This window comes from Oryctolagus cuniculus, chromosome 3 (assembly GCF_051225735.1).
Source record: "Oryctolagus cuniculus isolate XC-2025 breed Fujian yellow rabbit chromosome 3, ASM5122573v1, whole genome shotgun sequence".
NCBI lineage: Eukaryota > Metazoa > Chordata > Mammalia > Lagomorpha > Leporidae > Oryctolagus > Oryctolagus cuniculus.
In genome coordinates, this window is record NC_142869.1 from 89,224,938 (window position 1) to 89,240,076 (window position 15,139).

Genomic DNA, 15,139 nt, shown 5'->3' on the forward strand with positions numbered 1-15,139 from the left:
TGAGACATCCACCTGCCCTCACCCTTGGACACCGGAGCTCCTGATTGCCAAGTCTTCAGATTGCAAGACTCGCACTGCTGACCCTGCTGGTTCTCAGGCCTTCAGACTCATAGTGGATTATGACCCTGGCATTTCTGGGGCTCCAGCTTGCAGACAGCAAATCATGGGCTGTCTTGGCTTCCAAAATTGCATGAGCCAGTCCCAAAATAAGTCTCCTACATACAGGAACAGAGTAGAATAAAAAGATATCCTATTGGCTGTTTCTCTGGAGAACCCTCGCTAATACATCTCCATCCTTACTCGAAGGCCAAAATATCTTCCAGTTCTCCAAGAGCAACTGGTATTTAGGTGGGTGAGAACGAAATGATGAAGGTCTTCCGTCATCTCTGGGATAACCTACCAGTCACACCTTTCAAAAAGTCTCATCTTCTCCTTCACTTTCACTCATCTCTCCTTACAGCTTCACCCACTGAATGTGGCCCCTTAGTCACACAGGGCATGAAGGATGCCTCAAAGACTCAAGCTGAGAGGTCACTGCAGGTGCTCCAAACCACAGCAATGGCCTGCAGCATTTTCACCACGCACCTTGGTTCCTGCTCGGGAGGCAGCAGTCAACTCATGCTCTCCCCACGTCTGAATCTCAACAAATTAAATCACATCCAACAAATGTGTGCTGGGAATTCAATTAAGGAATTTGTGACGACAAAGACTCTGAGAAATCAAAGACTTTACGCCAAATACGTGCAAATGCCTTGAGTCTGTCCACTGCTCATATCTTCTCTACTTTCTTCTGAGCTCTTCCCCAAATTTATCCTAACATCTACTCTGGGTCTTAATCAGGAAGGTCTTGTTTTTAGCCAAGTAGAACTATCCAGGCCAAGATAGTAGACAACAGATTTGGGCAGCAAAGTATGCTTCTTGAACACCAAAGGTCTGTGGTCCCCTTTGAAAGGGTCATTGGGTTAAAAAAATAATTATAATCATATTTCAAGGTTATCTGCCTCTTTCACAGAGTTGACATTTGCATTAGTGGGGCAAAAGCAATGGTAAGGGAATAAAACTTCTGGTGCCTTAGCACAAACAAGATTGTGGCACCAAATTATTCTAGTAATCATTAGATTCATCACAGTCATGCATTGTTTCTCATAAAAGTGAATTTCACTTAAGAATATCCTTGGGGATTGATATTGTGGAGCAGCTGGCTAAGTCAACACTTGGGAAGCACATACCCCATATCAGAGTGTCTGAATCAAGTTCTGGCTGCACTTCTTCCAATCCAGCTTACTGTTAATGCACCCCAAAGTACTTGAGTCACTGTCACCCATGTAGGAGATAGAGTTCTTGGCTCCTGGTTTTAGTTTTTCCCAGCTCCATCGATTGTAGGCATTTGAGGAATGAACCAGCAGATGGAAGATTTTTCTCTTTTCTCTCTCTCCCTGTCACTCTGCCTTTCAAACAAATAAAAAATTTTTCAAAAAAAAATATACCTGATGAACCAATAAAAAGTGCTCATTTAATTACATCTCAACCTTCAAATACACAATTTTCTAATATTTTATGATGAAATGTACCTCCGCTGCATACAGAATACAGCTGTCTTGGGAAAAAGCACTTCTGAGATTACTCCAGTTGTAAGATGAATTAGTCACTCTAGTTCTTACAAGAATGACTGACAAACTACAGTTATTCAGACTTGCAAACTTTGCAGATTTCTTCTTGAAAATAAATTCAACTAGGCATTTACTCTGAGATAAATAATGGGCAATATTTGTTGCAGTGATAAAAACTGAGCTTTCAAGCAAAAAAACAAGAATTTTGGAAAACTGGCATTCACTTCTATGAGCCTGAAACCTGCTCAATACTTACAGAAGTTTACTGATGATAATAATAAATGTGATTTAAAAAAAATACTCTGGGATAATTCATTGAGTCAATATTTTCTAAATAACCACTGAGTGTTGTTGCGAAAGGATAAATTCATCCAGGGTGCAAGATAAATAGACATTAGTGCAACAACAGTATAAGAAGTTCATTATTATCATTCCACAATTCACTTTGCAATTAATCTTTATTCATTTATTTGAAAGGCAGAGTGTCTCAGGAGGTAGAGGGCGAAGGAAAGATCTATCTTCCATCTGTTGTTTCACTATCCAAATGACTGCAATGGCGAAGGTTGGGCCAAGTAGAAGCCAGGAGCCCCATTCTGGTCTTCTACGTTGGGGGCAGGGACCCAAACACTTGGGTCCTCCTCTGATGCTTTCCCAGAACCTTAGCAAGAAGCTGGATCTGAAGTGAAGCAGCCAAGGACTGGCGTTCACATGGGTTGTGGGAGTCATAGGCAGTGGCTATCTCAGCTGTGCCATGACACCAGCCCCAAAATCAATCTTTAAGAAACTTTAGTTGTCCAGTGTTTAAATAGCATAATACCAAAGTGAAAATGCATTATTATCTAAAAATGCTATCAAAATACTTCCTTCCCATGTACATATCTCTGTGGAGCTGGAGTTACTTCATCTATATCATCTGAAACAACACAAGTGACCACATGCATGGGTAGATGTAAGAACACAACTATCTTCTATTAAGAGAAACTGAAAAGATCTACAAAAATGTAAAATAATGCCACCACTGTTGTAAAGCTTGAATCCTCAATGTGACTGTGTCTGGGGTAGAGATCTCAAGAGGAAATAAAGTTAGTGAGGTCAGATAGGTAGGGTCCTGACGTGACAGGACTAGTGGCCCATCTTTTCTTGCACACAGAGAGGCAAAGCCACATGAGGTCACAGTAAGCAGGGGCCATCTGCAAGCCAGTAAGAGTCCACACCAGAACCCTAAAACATCGGCAACCTTATCTTGAGCTTCCAGCCTCTAGAACTGAGAGAAATTTAGTTTCTGCTGTTCCGGTTTACTACAGTACTACAGTATTTTATTATAGCAGCTTGCGAGATAATTAAGACAGCCACTATTGTCGCTGATTATTTTTATGTTTTGTTTTGGAAAAGTTATTTTTAGAAAGTTGCATTAAAATGTAATGAGCTTACCATGCTATTTTTAACAGAATATATCTGTTTTACTATATTTCTAAAATGCTAAATATATAATCTCTGTAGACAAAATTCTTTTTGGGTCCTTAGAAATTTTTAAAAGGTAAAAAGAGGTCCAGAGGTCAAAAGTTTGCCAATTATTGGGTGAGAGAATATCTCCTTCATTTCCATAAAGAAGAATTCTCAAAACCTCAAACTTGAAAAAGCAAATCAATAGGTATCTAAACGTAAAATTCCTTGTCAAATTGTGTTGGACACAGTCATACCTTAAAAAGAACTCCTGAACTTGCCATCTTTCCACAAAGACAAAGCCACCTCACTCAGAGACGGGTAAGGTTTACAAAAGACTCCCCTTCCTTCTGTTTCCCAAGGCCAGGCATCCGCCAGGTTGGATAGCAGCAGCCCCTACCTCTTCTGGTTATCTCTGCGTGAGCCTACTCCTGTCACAGGTAAACTCAGTGCAGGGTTAGATATTCTCTGGGTATCTATTCCCAAACCCAAGCAAATGTTAGACTCTGTGCAAGAATAGGAGAGGGGTCCAGAAAGTTTTCTCTCCCAGGGAAAGAAATTTAGGACACACATCCACCAGTGTTCAGAGAACTAGACTCAATGAATCCACCCAAATAAACACAGTTGTCCTGGGACGCCTGACATGCTACAGTATCAAACAATCGTGAACAAATATACAAGGAACAAAAAGATTATTATCTCACACCCACGAAGGAAACATGTCCGCGATACCTACCACATAGAAAACACCACTGACTAGTCTGACACCTATTCCTGGAAAATACTTCAAAATGGAAAAGCCAGTGTTGTTCTTGGTAGTGCACCAGTCAATCTGGGATACCACATGTGCTGCTACATTTATTGGTGTAGAAGGAGCCCTCATTTTCCACAGCCAAAACCAAACTCTCAAAACAAAACAGAGTCTGGAGCTCACGTTACCAGGACTGGCCAGTTCCGCTCCACAGTGACGCAGAGCTGTGGGGGAACAATCTCTCAGAGAGCTCCAGTTCATGACGAAGGCTGACTGACACGGGCTGTGGGGCACGATCAGGAACGGCTGGACCATTTTCTTCCACTCAGTGTGAAAGCTACGTATATGTCCTTGGCAGGCTGACAGGCAGAGAGAGAGAGCTGGACAGGGGCCACATGCACCACGACAGTGAAAGGGTTAAAGAATGGATGTTGAGCAACAGTGGACAGAGCCGAATTTGGAGATGAGGAGGAGCTGGGAATTTAGAAGCTTAAATGATGAGCCAAAAGCTCAGACTTCCGAACACCGCACAAGCAACACTGTTGATTTTCTAAATGATGTTTGAGTCAAGAGAACGACATGGCCACATTCTAGGTGGTCCCAAAGGGGAACTAAGGACTGAAGGCATGACATGGCCTGAAGTCTAAAGCCATCCATGTTCAGTTTGTTACTGCTTTACCTACAGGCCTTGGATGTGTCAGTGTTTGTTGTTAGTAAAGCAAAGCACTTACCACTCTACTGTCTACGTACTCTGTTTTTGTATCTGCAGGCAAAGAAACACTTAACCTTTCTCAGGTGGAACTATTTGAATATATACATACATACTACTTGAATATATATATATATATAAAACACATATTACACACATGAGTAGGTTCAGGCATAATTTTATACAGAATCATAAAACTATGGGATGGAAAAAAAAAACGAAGGGATCACTCGATGAACGTCTCACTTCAAGCACCACCAACCGAGTAGACGCACTAGGCTGCTGGCTACCCCTCCATGCTGCGTGCTGGTCTTTCCTGGATCTGTTAGCCTACTTTAGCCTTTTCTCCTTACTCTTCTCTTTCTAACCTGGGGTCCCTGTGGAGGAGTAAACCTTCACAACGATCCTCTTCTCTATTTGGATTACTCTTTTCTTGTGTACGTACACACACACACTCGCTCTCTTTCTGCCTCTCCCTTCCCCTCCCTCTATCCCTCCCTCCCCAGTAACTTCTGTTTAAGCCTGTACTCAGTATTTCCACCGCAGAATAAGAATCTGACCCGGGGCACTTTCCATCAGTAGATGTGCGAATTTAATAAAAACAAAATCTTATGTCCTTGGCCTGAGAAAATACTCAGATTGGCTTTTGTTTATCATGGTAAGATTATTTTCTCCCTGATTAAATGTATACTATACAAATAGATTCTTTCTTTCCTGTCACGACTGATCCCACATTCAGTGAATCTATCTCTTTTTTTTGTAAAATTTACTATTTATTTTTATTTATTTGAAAGGCAGAGTGACAGGTTCACTCCCCAAATGTTCACAACAGCAGGGGCTGAGCCAGCTGAAGCCTGGGGTTCCATTTCCAACTCCCTTGTGGGTGGCAGGGACCCATGTAATTAAACCATCATCTGGGGCTGGCACTGTGGCGTGTGGGTAAAACTACCGCTTGTAGTGCCAGAATCTCATATGGGCACCGGTTCAAGTCCTGGCTGCTCCACCTCCAATCCAGGTCTGTTATGGGAAAGCAGTAGAAGATAGTCCAATGTCCTTGGGTCCTTGCACCCGTGTGGGAGACCCAGAAGAAACTCCTGGTTCCTGGCTTTAGATCTGCCCAGCTCCAGCCGTTGCAGCAGTTTGGGGAGTGAACCAAGAGATGGAAGACCCCCCTCACACCCCTCTCTGTTTCTGCTTCTCTGAAATTCTGCCTTTCAAATAAATAAATAAATCTTAAAAAAAATTATCTGTTGCTTCCCAGGTTGCATATCAGTCAGGAACTGGACTGCAAACAGAGGTGGGACTCAATTCCAGGAACTCCTATGTGGGGTTCAGGCATCCCAAGCAGCAGCTTAACGTGCTGTACCACACGCCCACCCTGGATCTCTCTCTCATGACTTTCTGGTTTCATTTCCATCACCATGGCCACAAACTTGGTCCAGGGCTATTCATGTAACAACTAAACAACCAATCAACCGGCCGGCGCTGTGGCTCACTAGGCTAATCCTCCACCTTGCGGCACCGGCACACCGGGTTCTAGTCCCGGTCAGGGCGCCGGATTCTGTCCCGGTTGCCCCCCTTCCAGTCCACTCTCTGCTGTGGCCAGGGAGTGCAGTGGAGGATGGCCCAAGTGCTTGGGCCCTGCACCCGCATGGGAGACCAGGAGAAGCACCTGGCTCCTGGCTTCGGATCAGCGCGGTGCGCCGGGCACAGCGCACCGGCCACGGCGGCCATTAGAGGGTGAATCAACGGCAAAAGGAAGACCTTTCTCTCTTTCTCTCTCACTGTCCACTCTGCCTGTCAAAATAAATAAATAAATAAATAATAAAAAAAATAAAACAACCAATCTTCCAAAGTTCAACATCACTTAAGCGCTAATGTATTGTACATAGAGCCATACGAGTCTCTAATAGTTATCTAAATTACATAAAATGTCTTTCTCAGATATCTACAGAATCGAATAGAATATCTGAAAAAAAGTTTTACAAACTAAATTACTATGCAACTGTTAATTTATCCCCTTCCCCATTTTTTCCTATTTTTTTAAATCTATCTCCCATTTGACTTTTTTTTTTTTTTTCCACAAATCATGAGTTTCAAATTTCTCCACCATTATTTTCTCAGAATCTTCAACTCACCTCCTGTGATCTGTACCAGGGGCCAATCAGGTATTTTTCCTGATTAACCAACACATGTATTCTGACGTACACTGCCTCTGAGATTTTACATCAATCTCTGTTCGCAGCGATCTCTCCATCAAATAAGTCCCTTCCTTGTTCAGGACCTACTCCCTCCCACACCGGGCTCTGCACAAACAGTGCAGTCTATATGTTCGTGTTAGGTTTGTTTTGGGTGGGAAAATTGAGGAAAATATATGAGCAAGCAGAAAATACTTGGAATGTGATGACATGTTGTGTACGGTTATGTATGAGCTCTGAGTTAAAGGGATTTGTGTACAAACCCCAGAGTTGTCAGCTGGTCCACTGATGCCGAGCCTCCTCTCTTTATTCCTACTTCACAGAGGAGATGACAAATAGGAAGTAATACATGGCAGCAGGTCAGCACCAAGCAAACAACAACTAAGCCACAGCATTTTTAAGAAATAAAACAGTAACAATAGTCTCACTGTTTCTACATACATGTATGCCTTTTTTTAAAATCTACATAACACATTTACTGACTGACTGCAGCATGGAAGGAAAAGTAACAGATTCATAAAATGCTGTTCATGGTTTCCTTCTGAAAATGACCGCTAGTTTAAAAGAAACCGACCAAACAAAACCCTTATGTACTGACTTTGGACCTCACATAAACAAAAAATGTGCTCTTGTTTTTTAAGTGTTTAAGTTTCAAATGAATTTTGAACTTGACTCACACAGGGAGGCAAGCTCCAGAAGCACATTCTTTGTCAATAATTCCTAAAATTGGTTTAAATTATCATCAGAAATAAAACTGTAAGCACAATTCTTCACTCTTGGTTACTGTCCTCTTTTAACCTTTGTGTACAGTTAGTCCATAGCAAAATACCTATGAAAATTAGTCTTTTCATTCTCAAGGCAACAGACACTTTGCAGGACAGGAATCATGCCTTGCATTATCTGTCAAACTCCCCACTCTAACAGTGCCTTTTCCCTGGTAAGAAACAGAGTTACTCAACAGCTCCCTAGAAGTTCCAATTCTGCTTAGTAGTTCTGGAGAAAATGTGCTAATAACCAGAGCTTTGTTTTGGGACAGCTGTCCAAAAAAAAAAAAAAAAGACACCTGAGAATCTTTGGAAAAGAGAAAAATTAGTCCTATAAAAACTCTTGACAGCAAAAATCTAACCCACACAATAGGGATGTGCTGGCCATATGAAGGAATTATTATTCCTTTTTTTTTTTTTTTTTTTTGACAGGCAGAGTGGACAGTGAGTGAGAGAGAGACAGAGAGAAAGGTCTTCCTTTTGCCGTTGGTTCACCCTCCAATGGCCGCTGCGGCCGGCGCACTGTGGCTGGCGCACCGTGCAATCTGATGGCAGGAGCCAGGTACTTATCTTGGTCTCCCATGGGGTGCAGGACCCAAGCACTTGGGCCATCCTCCACTGCACTCCCTGGCCACAGCAGAGAGCTGGCCTGGAAGAGGGGCAACCGGGACAGAATCCGGCACCCCGACCGGGACTAGAACCGGGTGTGCTGGCGCCGCAAGGCAGAGGATTAGCCTAGTGAGCCGCGGTGCCGGCGGAATTATTATTCCTGAAACAGTCTAAGCACCATAAACAAACACACACAAAAACAGCAGCACCACTGGCACCCAAGTCCTTAGTTTCCTCTCAGGGTTTGCTACTATGGATTACTATGCCATTACAAAACAGACACACTCAAATAACATACATATGTGTATACATACTGGGCTTAACCAAAAGTAAGTAGGAAAATGGAATTAGTTGGGTTGGTATTGTGGCACAGTGGGTTAAGCTGCAGCCTGCAACACTGGCATTCCATACGAGTGCTGGTTTGAGTCCTGGCTGTTCCAGTTCCAATCCAGCTCCCTGCTAATGTGCCTAGGAAGGCAACAAAAGATGGCCCAAGTACTTAGGCCCCTTCCACTCATGTGTGAGACACTGATGAAGTTCCAGGCTCTAGCAGATAGAAGATCTTTCTCTGTGTGTATGTGTCTCTCTATCCTTCCCTCCTCCCACCCCCATTCCCATAACTCTGCCTTTCAAATAAAAATTTATAAAAGAAAAATGCAATTAGAAGATAACCTTAATTTGACACAAAAATATAATATGCATTTTCCTTGAGCTTTTTAAAGACTCTTGTATATACATATAAAAGATTTATCTTATTATTCATCCAAGTTAACATATCTGGCATCTCATAACTATTTTTGAACACATGTTTATTAAATAACATGGTTAATGGAACCCTATGTCTAGACTTAATGATCACTAACATTCTACACTACAGAATTCTTACATATTTAGTAACAATTATTTCTACTTCCAGTTAATATAAAACTACTTTTAAAAGGAGCTGGATGGCAACTCATGACAAGAGCCTCAGGTGATTACTGACGTCATAAATAAGTGTCAATTGTTAAATCAACAACAGGAGTCACTGTGCACTTGCTCCCCATGTAGGACCTCTGTCCTTAATGTGTTGTACTATGAGAATTAATGGTAAAACTAATCTTCAAACAGTACTTTGTGTGTCTGTGTGGGTGCAAACTCTTGAAATCTTTACTCAATATAGAGTTGATCTTCTGTATATAAAGATAATTAAAACTGAATCTTAATGAAGAATGGGATGGGAGAGGGAGTAGGAGATGGGATGGTTTGCAGGTGGGAGGGGGGAAGAGCCACTATAATCCAAGTGTTATAAGATTTATATTTATTAAAGTTTTCTATTAAAAAATAATGAGGCCGGCGCCGCGGCTCACTAGGCTAATCCTCCGCCTAGCGGCGCCGGCACACCGGGTTCTAGTCCTGGTCAGGGCGCCAGATTCTGTCCCGGTTGCCCCTCTTCCAGGCCAGCTCTCTGCTGTGGCCAGGGAGTGCAGTGGAGGATGGCCCAGGTGCTTGGGCCCTGCACCCCATGGGAGACCAGGAAAAGTACCTGGCTCCTGGCTCCTGCCATCGGATCAGCGCAGTGCGCCGGCCGCAGCGCGCCGGCCGCACGGCCATTGGAGGGTGAACCAATGGCAAAAGGAAGACCTTTCTCTCTGTCTCTCTCTCACTCACTGTCCACTCTGCCTGTCAAAAAAAAATAATAAAAAAATAAAAATAATACAAAAAAATAATAAGGAGCTGGAATAAACATGGGATGCTTAAATCCCAAGACATAGACCTTTTTTTTTTCTTGCATCCATTCTGTGCAAATCAGAGTGAAATAAGGGAGACAAAGAACAGGGAGGCAAGAGCTCCTTCACATAAGAAGAAATCCACAGAGGTTCTGAAATACTTCTGTCATGTTACTCTGCATAAATAAATGCTAGACTGCCCATGGAAGCTTCGCCAGTGACTCAAAACTTTCACTCGGATGCTTTCTGGAGTTGGTGATGATATTGCTCAAGCTCTACTAGTTTGGACTTGATTTTCTTTCTTTTTCAAGTATTTATTTATTTATTTGAAAGTCAGAGTTAGAGAGAGAGAGGGAATGACATAGAGAGATTTTTCATCCACTGGTTCACTCCCCAGATGGCCAGGGCTAGGCCAGGCTGAAGCCAGGAGCTTCTTTCAGGTATCCCACGTGGACTGAGGGGCCCAAGTCCTTGGGCCATCATCCACTGCTTTTCTAAGTCCATCAGCTGGAAGCTAGATCTGAAGTGGAGAAGCCGGGACATGAACCAGTGCCCAAATGGGATGCCAGTGTCACATGCAGTGGCTTCACCTGCTACTCCAAAATGCTGGCCCTGACAGGTGACTTTTTTTTAATGATTTATTTGAATGACAGAGAAAGACAAAGAGCAAGAGACAGAGAGACAGAGACAGAATCTTCCATCCACTGGTTCACTCGCCAAATGGCCAGAACAGCCGGGGCTGGGCCAGGTAGAAGCCAAGAGCCTAGAACTCCATCCAGATTTCCCACATGGGTGGCAGGGGCCCAAGAACGTGGCCCAACCTCCACTGCTTTTCCAGCGACACCAACAGGGAGCTGGATTCGAAGAGCAGCCATAACTCAAACTGGCATTCCGATATAAGATGCCAGCATTATAGGTAGTACATTAATCCACTGTGCTACGATGCTGACTTTTAGAGGTGACATTTTTATGCAAATTTTACAAAAAGAAGAGTAACACTTTTTTTTAAGTTGCTGCTGCACTTAAAATAGAGGCTCTCAATTGTAGGAAACTGTACTCAGGCTTCTGATAAGAAGAGAGGTGTAATGAATGTCAACTTGTGAAGCGAAGCATCTCTACATCTGTGCACCAGGATAACATAATCTGTTCTGCCTCTGAGAGCCCTCTGCCTCTCATGTATTTATTTATGTATGTATTCAGTTCTCCCAGGCTCACAAAGAAAAGACTTGAATATGTCAGAAGTGAACAAATATAGCAGCTCAGGGAGCAGATGAGTATCAGTGATGCCCAAGCAATGAGAAATATGAATGAAAAAGTCCTCAAGCGAATCTCAGACCTCAGCTATGCCCTGCTGAGTCAAGGTGACTTCATGCTGAGCCACGGCCAAGTGACTTTTGGAGCAAAACCTAATTCATTTACTATCAATGGATCTAAAGAGCTGTGACTGGGAAGCGCACTGCCTCACTACTCCTCACTACCATTAGGCCATGCGGAAGTAAGACGACCCTGAATAAACAAGGAGAACTTCTGTGATCTACCCTCTCTCTGCCTACCCCAGCTTGCCACTCCCCATGCCCCGTCTGCTGTTAGAGACTCAGGGCAAAAATGAAGGCTGTTAAGCCTGGGCAAAGCTGTACCTTCTTGGTGTAAAATGCTATCCTTATACTCTTTACCTGGTGTGGCAGGCAGAAAACCACAACCGTTCGAGATGTCCACACACATGTCCATGTGCACATGTAGATATGGGGATAGGGTCTCAGACTACCTGGATGTATCCAGGGAATCCAAGGAGAGGTCAGAGACTCAGACACAGAGTGAGGACAGGCAACGTGGCAAAAGCAGCAGGGAGTCAGAGACAGATGCTGTGTTGTGGGCTCCCAAGCTGGAGGAAGAAACTATGACTCAAGGCATGTAACTGGCCTGTGGAAGCTAAAGAGGTTGAGGGAATGGGTTCTGTCCTGCAGCCTGCAGTAGAATGCCACCCTACAGACTGGTTTTCTGCTTCTGACCTATACAGCTATAAGACATTTAATTTGTGCCATTTTCACACATTAAGTTTGTGGTCATTTGTTGTAGCAGTAACAAGAAACCAATACATGGTTAACACATGTTCACCCTATATTTGGCTCATTTTCCCTTTCCTATTAAGAGCCTGCCCTGAGAGCTCTTACCCCATCTGCCCTCCTTCTCCTCCTTGGTCTTGGCTAGCTGCTCCTTCTCAGTACGATATCCTGTATTTATATTCAAGTAACCTGGTTCTATACCTGTTGAAAAATATTTAGGGGCAGCACAGCAGCATAGCAGGTAAAGTCGCTGCCTGTAATACCAGCAATCCCATATGGGCACCAGTTCGAGTCCTGGCAGCTCCACTTCCAATCTAGCTCTCTGTTATGGCCTGGGAAAGCAGTAGAAGGTGGCCAAAGTCCTTGGGGCCCTGCACCCTCCTGGAAGACCCAGAAGAACCTCCTGGCTCCTGGCTTCAGATCGGCCCAGCTCCAGCAGTTACAGCCATCCGGGGAGTAAACCAGCAGATAGAAAACCTCTCTGCCTCTGCCTGCCTGTAACTCTCCCTTTCAAATAAATAAATAAATCTTTAAAAACCAATTTATCTGCTTCCTCAACTAGCTCATTTTTCGTTTTCTTACTTTGAGAGTTTAGCAATGTTTCTGACACACAGAGAACACTCTTTTTTTTTTTTTTTCAGTGAGTTAGCATGACTCACCCCTCAGTGGTCATTAGGCATCAGCCTTCAGTTCCTTATTAGATGGAAAGAAATAACCAGTCCAATACCAGGAAATGAACTTGGAAATCTTGTATAAAAGGTTCCTTTTTATTTCAGGAAGGCTCTCACAGCATCAGCTGCTGATCCTACATTTGCCAGTAAGTAGTAACTGTCCTTTCTAGCCCCCACCAGAAAATTCAGGAAGCTTTCTGTCATGAGGAGAAAGCAAGTTTTGGGTTGGGTGAAAAAGGAAACAGAGGATGAACCATAAATTGGTTGCCAACTCTTATACAGTTCCTGAGGTGGACCATGTTTTCCAAAGATGGCCACAGCTGTCTCTCCTGTCCCTAGTGAGGTCCTGCACGTGACTCTGAGATCCCAAGCATTGAAAGGTGAAGCCTCTGCCTTCCCAGATGCCTCTGTAGTGTCTCACTGCCAAAGTATGCATATTCACTGAATGATTTTTTTTTTTTCAAAGATTTATTGACCGACTGATTGATGTGAAAGGCAGAGTGAGAGAGAGAGGAAGACAGAGAGAGAGATATCTGTTACTCACTGGTTCACTAGTCAAGTGGCCAAAATGATCAGGGCTGGGCCAGGCCAAATCCAGGAACTGGAACTCCATCCACATCTTCCATATGAGTAACATGGGCCTATGTACACGGGCCCTCTTCCACCACCTGCAGGGAGCTAGATCAGAAGTGGAACTGGTATGGGACACTGGCATTGTAGACAGTGGCCTAATTCACTGTGCCATAACACATGCCTACGCATAACTTCTAAACCCAGCTCGGAGGACATGCTGCCACCTCTAACTCTTTGAACAGAGGCTCTTTGCTCTTAGGCACTTCTTCCTGGGATGCACTCACTCACTTACTCAGCCACTCTCCTGGAAGCTAGTTGCCAGGCTGTGAGAAGCCCAAGCCACATGGAGGTGTTCTGCTTGATAGTCCCAGCTGAATCCAGCCTCCATGGCCTCACATTCCTAGTGCTAGTCAATTGCTTCTATGATCTACCTCTAATAAAGCCAAGACACAACAGAACAGAGACAACCCCTGACAGGCCAGCCTGAATTTCTGACCCACAGAATCCATGAGCATAATAAATTGAAGTTTGGGGTATGCTATAACCCATAGACAATAACTACAATAGTTGATAAACATAATGAATAAATAATAAATAAAAAGTTACTTAAGACAGGTGTTGAGACTAGTAAGTGGAAAAGACATCAGTTAAGACATCACATCCCGTATCAGAGTTCCTGGGTTTAATCACCAGCTCCAGCTCCTGATTCCATCCTCTTGCTAATGCAGACCCTGGGCGGAAACAGTGATGGGTCAAGTAGTTGGGTTCTTGCCACCCACATGAGATACCTGCCTGGACTGATTTCCCAGCTCCCAACTTGAGCCCCACTCCCAGCTAGTGTAGGCATTTGGGAAGTAATTCTACAGATGGATTCTCTCTCTCTGCCTTTTGAATTTTAAAAATTTGGCAGCGTTAGTACCACTTAACACCGCGACTTTGCTTCCTGACCTCGAAAGATGGACCAGCTAGATGACAGCCTTGGTCAATAGTGAAATGCATACACACACTAGCACTATGGCTCCCCACAGTTTGAGGTTTTTAGAAACCAAAAGAAATAAGCAGTCTTCCCTCGATGTTAAAATCTAACCACTGATGGAGTTTTCTGGAAAGCCATGTGCTGGATTTATAATTCTACATGCTCAGATGTTCAAGAGGTGAAATTAGATGGGACTAGACTCAGAGAGATGCTGGAAGCACACCAAAATGTCTGCTCTCCTTCCTGCCCAATTTGTCCACTCCAAATAAAACTTGACAGACTTCCTTAAATCAACTTAATAACGTGCAGCACGAGTGCTTTCAGATGCCCAGCCTTCTTAGGAAGCCTTCTAGCAATACACAAAAAGAACAGCTACTGCCAAGAGAGCTGTATACAGAGAGCTGCTGGCCTTGACTGACTCATTTCACAAGGTCCCATCTATCTGCTCTACAAGGTCAAAAGTGGGAGGGAGTGGGGACTTTAACAACCAAACTCAGGCTTTTTCATTACACCAGATGCTGTCACTAACAGAAGCAAGATGAGAACACAGTTGTAATGATCTGGAATCCTGATGAATCCCAGGTGCACCCCCAGCAGCCTGGAGGAATGGTGGTTCCAGTCCTCAGAGGATTTTATCTCTGGTGTCACTGTAGGAAGTTCCATGGCAAAGTCTATTGGAACATTTTTATTTCATGCAGGAGTACTTTTTCAAAGTGAAGTGATTTCTCAAATCCTCACATAACAAAGAACGTAATGGAAATAAAAGTAGGATGACTAAGAAAAAGCTGCAGTGAACAAGGTCTGGCATGAAGACCTTAAGGTTCCTAAAAGGAATCTGGATGAAATACGGTGTCAATAAGTCTAAAGAGGGGGCTGGCTGCCATCCTTAACCAGAAGGTGTAGTTCTATGACCCAGTGGATTGCTAGCTAGGGTCCTTGTCATTTGGGAGAGGAGCAAATGCATGACCAGAACCCCAAATAGTGTTTATGGCGGCTCTGCGCCAAGGACACAGGCAGAGGTCAACTGCATTAGGAACGCCCGCCCGTTCTCCAAGTCTAGCTT

At 43.6% G+C, this 15,139-nt stretch overlaps 1 protein-coding gene across 10 annotated transcripts in view; it reads right to left on the minus strand.

Moving 5' to 3' along the window:
• Window positions 1-15,139, minus strand: part of FMNL2 (formin like 2) — a 337,175-nt gene that overhangs the window by 52,209 nt on the left and 269,827 nt on the right. The window lies entirely within an intron of this gene.